Raw genomic sequence first — 10,000 nt, 5'->3', positions numbered from 1 at the left:
CTATTCTCTCCTTTCAACTCTCTTTGGTATTTTATTTAAGACACACCGATAAAGGTTAGCGCGTACAAGTGGCGTGCTGAACGTACCGTGATAGCGCGTACAACGGACATGCTGTTCGAAAAAAACAAATCGGAGCAAGCACGTACACAGAGAATTTTAGCTCGCGCTGGGCACATCGATTCTTACAAATCCACCCAAATTTTTATTTTCTCTCTCTCAAAATTTCGTGTCATAGTTACGATACACACCGTAATAATATTTTTTGTACGTATAAGCGAAAACTCGATGTAATATCGAGAAATCACCCGTACCGAAAACTCTTCACTTTGGAAGAAGTTTCCATTTCAGAAACCGTTTTTACGAGTCATAGTTACATATTATTTCGTTTCAATATCTCTGCGCTGTACGTATAGTGAAGCATTTATTTAATATTTTACTTCATCGTACCGAAAAACTCTCCGCGAAGAAGAAGTTTTCTCGCGCATCGAGAAAATATTTAGGCGTTCGAGACGCACAAAACATTAAGGGGACGTAATATCATTTCTGAATTTCGGAATAAATATTCCGTTTCAAAATTTTTTAGCCTCTCGACTGAAGGCGTTGTAACGAACAAGTTCGTTCAACACCACTATCTAATTCATTTTTAAAATAAATTTTATAAAACCTTTTTTGGCCCGTTTTAGAACGGTCGGTTTTATTCTATCCCTTTTTAATTTTTAGTAGCCTGTGCCGCTTGAGTCAGTACAACGTACACACCAAAGTGCATACGAGTCACCAGCCTCATGTTAAAGGTTCGTCGCATATGTGCCATTTGGTCTTAGACGCCGACACGCGACAATGCAGTGTGGAGAAAATCCTGCATCGATACCGAGAACACGAACAGTCGAGGCAACACGAAGTTACGCACGAGGAGCGGTGGACTAGTTCTCAACCGAGGTCATAGAATAGCCACGCGCCCGACTCTGTTCCGTCTGGTACGATCGGACCGAACGTCTCCTTATAGGTACCGAACGGCCGGCCGGATGGTCGGCGACGCCGGCCGTTACGCACGGGCGCTTACGATGCTAACGCGCGATCCGAACGTGCCAATTCGAAAGTGCGGTAAAACTTAGCGCGAAAAAATCGATTTTTCAAAAAGTTGTCAAACACGCTAAAAAGTATACGGACGATGTTTTAACAATTATTTTACGAAATTTAATGACAAAATTAATCGAAAAAAAATTTTTTTTCCTTTTCTCGCCAAAATAAATACCAAACGAATTTCTAACGTAATAAACGAGTAACAAATAACAGTATACGTCCAAATAACATACAAGAATCGAGAAAATATTTATATTTTTTCAAAAAATTGAGCAAAAATCTCTCCGCATAGTCGGTTCGGTGCCGAGTCCGAACGTACCAAAGTCCCTCCGGCATAGTCGGTTCGGTGAATCGACGACTGACAACCTATATAAAAAACGATTAAAACCTATAGAATAACGTATCACTAGAACATTTATACCATTTTGGCACGTTCGGATTCATAATTAACGAAATTATCGAAAATTTTTCATTGCGCATAGTCGGTTCGGTGAAAAGGTGACTGACAACCTATATTAAAAATGATTAAAACGTATAGAATAACGCACTACTAGAACATTTATACCATTTTGGCACGTTCGGATTCATAATTAACGAAATTATCCAAAATTTTTCGTTCCGCATAGTCGGTTCGGTGAAACGATGACTGACAACCTATATAAAAAACGATTAAAACCAATAGAATAACGTATCACTAGAACATTTATACAATTTTGGCACGTTCGGATTCATAAATAACAAAATTATTGAAAATTTTTCGTTCCGCATAGTCGGTTCGGTAGGCCGTCCGACCGGGACCAAGTCCTTCCGGCATAGTCGGTTCGGTGAAACGATGACTGACAACCTATATTAAAAACGATTAAAACCTATAGAATAACGTATTACTGGAACATTTCTACCACCTCGGCACGCTCGGATTCATAAATAACAAAATTATTGAGAATTATTCGTTCCGCATAGTCGGTTCGGTGAAACGATGACTGACAACCTATATTAAAAACGATTAAAACCTATAGAATAACGTATTACTGGAACATTTATACAATTTTTGCACGTTCGGATTCATAAATAACAAAATTATTGAAAATTATTCGTTCCGCATAGTCGGTTCGGTGAAACGATGACTGACAACCTATATTAAAAACGATTAAAACCTATAGAATAACGTATTACTGGAACATTTATACAATTTTTGCACGTTCGGATTCATAAATAACAAAATTATTGAAAATTATTCGTTCCGCATAGTCGGTTCGGTGAAACGATGACTGACAACCTATATTAAAAACGATTAAAACCTATAGAATAACGTATTACTGGAACATTTATACAATTTTTGCACGTTCGGATTCATAAATAACAAAATTATTGAAAATTATTCGTTCCGCATAGTCGGTTCGGTGGGCCGTCCGAGCACGACCAAGTCCGTCCGGCATAGTCGGTTCGGTGAAACGATGACTGACAACCTATACTAAGAACGATTAAAACCAATAGAATAACGTATTACTAGAACGTTTATACAACTTTGGCACGTTCGGATTCATAAATAACAAAATTATTGAGAATTATTCGTTCCGCATAGTCGGTTCGGTGAAACGATGATTGACAACCTGTATAAAAATTGTTCATAACCGATAAAGTAACGTATTTCTAGCACCGATATACCGTTTCGGCACTTTCGGATACATAATTAACGAAATTATCGAAAATTTTTCATTCCGCATAGTCGGTTCGGTGAAACGATGACTGACAACCTATAATAAAAACGATTAAAACCTATCGAATATCGTATGACTAGAAGATTTATACCGCTTTGACACGTTCGGATTAATAAATAACAAAATTATTGAAAATTTTTCGTTCCGCATAGTCGGTTCGGTGGGCCGTCCGAGCACGACCAAGTCCTTCCGGCATAGTCGGTTCGGTGAAACGATGACTGACAACATATATAAAAAACGATCAAAACCTATAGAATAACGTATTGCTAGAACATTTATACCACTTTGGCACGTTCGGATTCATTATTAACGTAATTATCGAAATTTTTTCATTCCGCATTGTCGGTTCGGTGAAACGATGATTGACAACCTATATAAAAATTGCTCAAAACCAATAAAGTAACGTATATCTAGCACCGCTATACCGTTTCGGCACGTTCGGATTCATAAATGTCGAAATTAACGGAGAAACATCGTTCCGCATAGTCGGTTCGGTGAACCGATGACTGACAACGCATATAAAAAACACTTAGAATCGATGCCGTAGCCGATTTCTATTGCCGCTAGAACGTTTTGGTACGTCCGAATTCAATATCGTAGAAATCATCCACGAAACTCTGTTCCGCATAGTCGGTTCGGTGGACCGTCCGAGTGCGACCAAGTCCCTCCGGCATAGTCGGTTCGGTGGATCGGCTACTGACAACCTATTGAATTATTGCTTAGAATAGATAAAGTAACGTATTTCTAGTGTCCCTATACCGTTTTGGCACGTTCGGATGCACTATTGTAGATATTATCGATAAAACTCCGTTCCGCTTAGTCGGTTCGGTGAACCGATGACCGACAACGCATAGAAAAATCACTCAGTATCGATACTGTAACAGATTTCTATTACCGCCATAACGTTTTTGTACGTTCGAATTCAAAATGGTAGAAATTATCGACGAAACTCCGTTCCGCTTAGTCGGTTCGGTACGGAGCGCAACCGCGACGATGTCCCCCCGGCATAGTCGGTTCGGTGGATCGGCTACTGACAACCTATTGAATTAATGCTCAGAATCGATGCAGTAACGTATTTCTAGCATTCCTATACCGTTTTGGCACGTTCGGATCCACTATTGTACATATTATCGACAAAACTCCGTTCCGCTTAGTCGGTTCGGTGAACCGATGACCGACAACGCATAGAAAAATCACTCAGTATCGATACTGTAACGGATTTCTATTACCGCCATAACGTTTTTGTACGTTCGAATTCAAAATGGTAGAAATTATCGACGAAACTCCGTTCCGCTTAGTCGGTTCGGTACGGAGCGCAACCGCGACTATGTCCCCCCGGCATAGTCGGTTCAGTGGATCGGCTACTGACAACCTATTGAATTAATGCTCAGAATCGATGCAGTAACGTATTTCTAGCATTCCTATACCGTTTTGGCACGTTCGGATCCACTATTGTAGATATTATCGATAAAATTCCGTTCCGCTTAGTCGGTTCGGTGAACCGATGACTGACAACGCATAGAAGAAACACTTAGAATCGATACTGTAACGGATTTCTATTTCCCCCCATAACGTTTTTGTACGTTCGAATTCAAAATGGTAGAAATTATCGACGAAACTCCGTTCCGCTTAGTCGGTTCGGTACGGAGCGCAACCGCGACTATGTCCCCCCGGCATAGTCGGTTCGGTGGATCGGCTACTGACAACCTATTGAATTAATGCTCAGAATCGATGCAGTAACGTATTTCTAGCATTCCTATACCGTTTTGGCACGTTCGGATCCACTATTGTAGATATTATCGATAAAATTCCGTTCCGCTTAGTCGGTTCGGTGAACCGATGACTGACAACGCATAGAAGAAACACTTAGAATCGATACTGTAACGGATTTCTATTTCCCCCCATAACGTTTTTGTACGTTCGAATTCAAAATGGTAGAAATTATCGACGAAACTCCGTTCCGCTTAGTCGGTTCGGTACGGAGCGCAACCGCGACTATGTCCCCCGGGCATAGTCGGTTCGGTGGATCGGCTACTGACAACCTATTGAATTAATGCTTAGAATAGATAAAGTAACGTATTTCTAGCATTCCTGTACCAGTTTGGCACGTTCGGGTGCGCAATTGTTCGAGTTATCGACGAAACTCCGTTCCGCATAGTCGGTTCGGTGCGTCGTTTACATTTTCTAAGTCCTGGCCGCGTATTGCTTTCTCATTTCCAAAGTCCTGGCCGCGTATTGCTTTCTCATTTCCATAGTCCTGGCCGCGTATTGCTTTCTCATTTCCAAAGTCCTGGCCGCGTATTGCTTTCTCATTTCCAAAGTCCTGGCCGCGTATTGCTTTCTCATTTCCAAAGTCCTGGCCGCGTATTGCTTTCTCATTTTCAATGTCCTGGCCGCGTATTGCTTTCCGTCTTTCTAACATCCGACCGTGTAGTACTTAGCATTTTCGAAGTCTCAGCCGCGTTATGAGATTTATTTTTTTAAGTCCGCCGGCGCTCATGGCTTTATTTTTTTCTCTACGCGCGCGCGCGTGCCTTTCTATTTTTTTTCTAAGTCCAACGGCGTATTGCTTTCAAAAAATTTTCTTCGCGCTTCGCGCGAACGAGGAACAAAAAAAAAATTTTTTTTTCCTCTCCTCTCACTTACTTTCCTTGCCTTTCCCCCCCCTTCTTCACCCTTTTCTTCACACTTTCGCTCTCTATATAATATATATATTATTATGTCTAATAATATAATCAACTATTATTTATTATATTAATATTATAATATAATATAATTTATAAGTGTGATGTTAAAACCTCATTCACACTCTCAAACTTATAATTAATTTGATCTCTCCAACACTTTTATTAGGGGCCTTTCTCCTCAAATCGTAATGTTCCACTGTAACATCGTGGACATAGATACTGAGGATAGACCACGGAGAGATCATATATTTCTGACACTTCTTGTATTAGAAACTTTGCGTTTCGTTGCTTTCGCAGATGTTCGTCGTCCACATCTTGTTGTGCGAGTCGCATATCTCAACCTTCGTTCTTTAATTCTCACAAAGTTGTACGAAGTCGCGAAATAAACATGTATCTCGCATTCGTACGAGAGGTGTCTGGCCTTCCTCAGAACACCTCTCTCTTTATTAGTACGATCTAAGTATATATCTCGTGTGTCTCGTGCCGAAGTCCAGAAAAATTTCTATAAACTTTGCCTTTTTTCCATACGGCAGACACATTTTTGCTTAGGACACCTCTATTTTGCTTTGCAAAATTTTATATAACTTTATTTTGGGGACGTAATCTTAGCATGTATTATTCGATGTATTTTAACATCAGTTACTTCTCGTCATTCGCCACAGTTCTGCTTTTTACCACACTTTGGGTCCTTTTCAACCCGCGGTAACATTTGGCGGAGAGCGACGCTGCCCCATCGTCCGGCATGTTCGGACCGTCGTCTCCCATATAGATACCGAACGGCCGTCCAAATGGTCGGCGACGCCGGCTCTTACGCACTGAACCTTATAGTGAAAAAGTGCGATTTTTGCTCAACTTTTCAAAAGTCGATTTTTACTTTAAAAATTTTACGAACTTCCCAACTTACGTTGTCGTTCGTCATATTTCCATGCACCACCAATTGCCATTTCATATCATTTCTCATGGTACGAAAGTATCGAAGTAAAAATACTTAGTCTTTCGTACGAGAGAAATTTTGCCTTAGGACACCTTCACAGTTCGTGTAAAATTTCATTAATTTTACTTTGAACATAATTCTAGTTTATGTCAGATCGATGCATTTTAGCAACGATTATTCGTACTTGCCAAAGTTCCGCTTATACGTATATTGGGTCTGTTTGACCCGCGGTAACTTATGGCGGAGAACGACGCTGCCCCATCGTCCGGTATGTTCGGACCGTCGTCTCCCATATAGATACCGAACGGCCGTCCAAATGGTCGGCGACGCCGGCTCTTACGCACTGAACCTTATAGTGAAAAAGTGCGATTTTTACTCAACTTTTCAAAAGTCGATTTTTACTTTAAAAATTTTACGAACTTCCCAACTTACGTTGTCGTTCGTCATATTTCCATGCACCACCAATTGTCATTTCATATCATTTCTCATGGTACGAAAGTATCGAAGTAAAAATACTTAGTCTTTCGTACGAGAGAAATTTTGCCTTAGGACACCTTCAGTTCGTGTAAAATTTCATTAATTTTACTTTGAACATAATTCTAGTTTATGTCAGATCGATGCATTTTAGCAACGATTATTCGTACTTGCCAAAGTTCCGCTTATACGTATATTGGGTCTTTTTGACCCGCGGTAACTTTTGGCGGAGAACGACGCTGCCCCATCGTCCGGTATGTTCGGACCGTCGTCTCCCATATAGATACCGAACGGCCGGCCGGATGGTCGGCGACGCCGGCCGTTACGCACGGGCGCTTACGATGCTAACGCGCGATCCGAACGTGCCAATTCGAGAGTGCGGTAAAACTTAGCGTGAAAAAATCGATTTTCCAAAAAGTTGTAAAACACGTTTAAAATGATGATAAATGAATTCGTGTATAAAAAATTTTTTTTTTCGGTAGAAATTGAGAAAAAACCGCTCCGCATAGTCGGTTCGGTGAAACGATGACTGATAACCCATTAAAATAATGATCAGACCTGTTAGAGCATTGTATTCTTAGTACTCCTATATGGTTTTGGTACGTTCGGATTCATAAATGAGGAAGTTATTAATAATAAATCGTTCCGCATAGTCGGTTCGGTGAAACAATGACTGATAACCCATTAAAATAATGATCAGACCTGTTAGAGCATTGTATTCTTAATACTCCTATATGGTTTTGGCACGTTCGGATTCATAAATGAGGATGTTATTAATAAGAAATCGCTCCGCATAGTCGGTTCGGTGAAACAATGACTGATAACCCATTAAAATAATGATCAGACCTGTTAGAGCATTGTATTCTTAGTACTCCTATATGGTTTTGGCACGTTCGGATTCATAAATGAGGAAGTTATTAATAATAAATCGTTCCGCATAGTCGGTTCAGCGGTGAGTTCGTGCACGACTAAGTCCCACCGGCATAGTCGGTTCGGTCAAACTATGACTGACAACCCATTCCAAAAACGATTGGACTCGTTAGAGCAGTGTACTCTTAGTACTCCTATATGGTTTTGGCACGTTCGGATTCATAAATGAGGATGTTATTAATAAGAAATCGCTCCGCATAGTCGGTTCGGTGAAACAATGACTGATAACCCATTAAAATAATGATCAGACCTGTTAGAGCATTGTATTCTTAATACTCCTATATGGTTTTGGCACGTTCGGATTCATAAATGAGGATGTTATTAATAATAAATCGTTCCGCATAGTCGGTTCAGCGGTGAGTTCGTGCACGACTAAGTCCCACCGGCATAGTCGGTTCGGTCAAACTATGACTGACAACCCATTCCAAAAACGATTGGACTCGTTAGAGCAGTGTACTCTTAGTACTCCTATATGGTTTTGGCACGTTCGGATTCATAAATGAGGATGTTATTAATAAGAAATCGCTCCGCATAGTCGGTTCGGTGAAACAATGACTGATAACCCATTAAAATAATGATCAGACCTGTTAGAGCATTGTATTCTTAATACTCCTATATGGTTTTGGCACGTTCGGATTCATAAATGAGGATGTTATTAATAATAAATCGTTCCGCATAGTCGGTTCAGCGGTGAGTTCGTGCACGACTAAGTCCCACCGGCATAGTCGGTTCGGTCAAACTATGACTGACAACCCATTCCAAAAACGATTGGACTCGTTAGAGCAGTGTATTCTTAGTACTCCTATATGGTTTTGGTACGTTCGGATTCATAAATGAGGAAGTTATTAATAATAAATCGTTCCGCATAGTCGGTTCAGCGGTGAGTTCGTGCACGACTAAGTCCCACCGGCATAGTCGGTTCGGTCAAACTATGACTGACAACCCATTCCAAAAACGATTGGACTCGTTAGAGCAGTGTACTCTTAGTACTCCTATATGGTTTTGGCACGTTCGGATTCATAAATGAGGATGTTATTAATAAGAAATCGCTCCGCATAGTCGGTTCGGTGAAACAATGACTGATAACCCATTAAAATAATGATCAGACCTGTTAGAGCATTGTATTCTTAATACTCCTATATGGTTTTGGCACGTTCGGATTCATAAATGAGGATGTTATTAATAATAAATCGTTCCGCATAGTCGGTTCAGCGGTGAGTTCGTGCACGACTAAGTCCCACCGGCATAGTCGGTTCGGTCAAACTATGACTGACAACCCATTCCAAAAACGATTGGACTCGTTAGAGCAGTGTATTCTTAGTACTCCTATATGGTTTTGGTACGTTCGGATTCATAAATGAGGAAGTTATTAATAATAAATCGTTCCGCATAGTCGGTTCAGCGGTGAGTTCGTGCACGACTAAGTCCCACCGGCATAGTCGGTTCGGTCAAACTATGACTGACAACCCATTCCAAAAACGATTGGACTCGTTAGAGCAGTGTACTCTTAGTACTCCTATATGGTTTTGGCACGTTCGGATTCATAAATGAGGATGTTATTAATAAGAAATCGCTCCGCATAGTCGGTTCGGTGAAACAATGACTGATAACCCATTAAAATAATGATCAGACCTGTTAGAGCATTGTATTCTTAATACTCCTATATGGTTTTGGCACGTTCGGATTCATAAATGAGGATGTTATTAATAATAAATCGTTCCGCATAGTCGGTTCAGCGGTGAGTTCGTGCACGACTAAGTCCCACCGGCATAGTCGGTTCGGTCAAACTATGACTGACAACCCATTCCAAAAACGATTGGACTCGTTAGAGCAGTGTATTCTTAGTACTCCTATATGGTTTTGGTACGTTCGGATTCATAAATGAGGAAGTTATTAATAATAAATCGTTCCGCATAGTCGGTTCAGCGGTGAGTTCGTGCACGACTAAGTCCCACCGGCATAGTCGGTTCGGTCAAACTATGACTGACAACCCATTCCAAAAACGATTGGACTCGTTAGAGCAGTGTACTCTTAGTACTCCTATATGGTTTTGGCACGTTCGGATTCATAAATGAGGATGTTATTAATAAGAAATCGCTCCGCATAGTCGGTTCGGTGAAACAATGACTGATAACCCATTAAAATAATGATCAGACCTGTTAGAGCATTGTATTCTT

This window comes from Megachile rotundata, unplaced genomic scaffold (assembly GCF_050947335.1).
Source record: "Megachile rotundata isolate GNS110a unplaced genomic scaffold, iyMegRotu1 scaffold1504, whole genome shotgun sequence".
Lineage (NCBI taxonomy): Eukaryota > Metazoa > Arthropoda > Insecta > Hymenoptera > Megachilidae > Megachile > Megachile rotundata.
This window is presented reverse-complemented; position numbering follows the sequence as displayed.